Source organism: Suricata suricatta, chromosome 9, assembly GCF_006229205.1.
Source record: "Suricata suricatta isolate VVHF042 chromosome 9, meerkat_22Aug2017_6uvM2_HiC, whole genome shotgun sequence".
Lineage (NCBI taxonomy): Eukaryota > Metazoa > Chordata > Mammalia > Carnivora > Herpestidae > Suricata > Suricata suricatta.
This window is the reverse complement of record NC_043708.1, coordinates 119,782,376-119,783,285: the sequence shown is the minus strand read 5'-3', so window position 1 is coordinate 119,783,285 and position 910 is coordinate 119,782,376.

The following is a 910-nucleotide window of genomic DNA, read 5'->3' as shown; positions in this document are numbered from 1 at the left end:
TCATGATCAAGTGGGATTCATTCCTGGGTTACAGGGCTGGATCAATATTCACAAATCCATCAGTGTGATACATCACGTTAACAAAAGAAAAGATAAAAACCATATGATCCTGTTGATAGATACAGAAAAAGCATTTGACAAAATACAACATCCTTTCTTAATAAAAACCCTTGAGAAAGTCGGGATAGGAGGAACTTAAACATTATAAAAGCCATTTATGAAACGCCCACACCTAATATCCTCAATGGGGAAAAATTAAGAACTTTCCCCCTGAGATCAAGAACACGACAGGGATGTCCACTGTTACCAGTGTAGTTTAACATAGTGCTGGGGACAGTCAATAAGCCTCCTTTAACAGAGAAATATTAATAGGTGCGCAGAGCACAACGAGCTTTCAAAAGGTGACAAGAGACAGAAAACTAGCAAAAATGGCAAAACAAAGAAACGCTCCCCTGAAGAACTTCCAGGAGGGAGTCACAGCCACAGAACTTCTCAAGGCAGATTTGACAACATATCAGATCAAGAATTTAAAAAGCTTGTCATAAGATTAATCGCTGGGGTTGAGAAAAGCATCAAAGAATCAACTGATGAGTTAAAAAAGGCTATAGGTGAGGTAAATAACAAACTGGAGGCAGCCACCTCAAGGATTGACGAGGCAGAGAGAAGAATAGGTGAATTAGAAGATCTAGTTATAGCAAAAGAGGAAGCTGAAAAAAAGAGAGAGAAATTCATCCAGGAGCAGGAAAGGAGAATTCGAGATCTGAGTGATACAATCAAACAGAACAACATCCGGCTCATAGGAATTCGTGAAGAGGAAGACAGAGAGAAAGGGCCTGAAGGGATACATGACCAAATATAACTGAGAATTTCCCAAATCTGGGAAAAGAAATAGACATTCAAATTCAAGAGG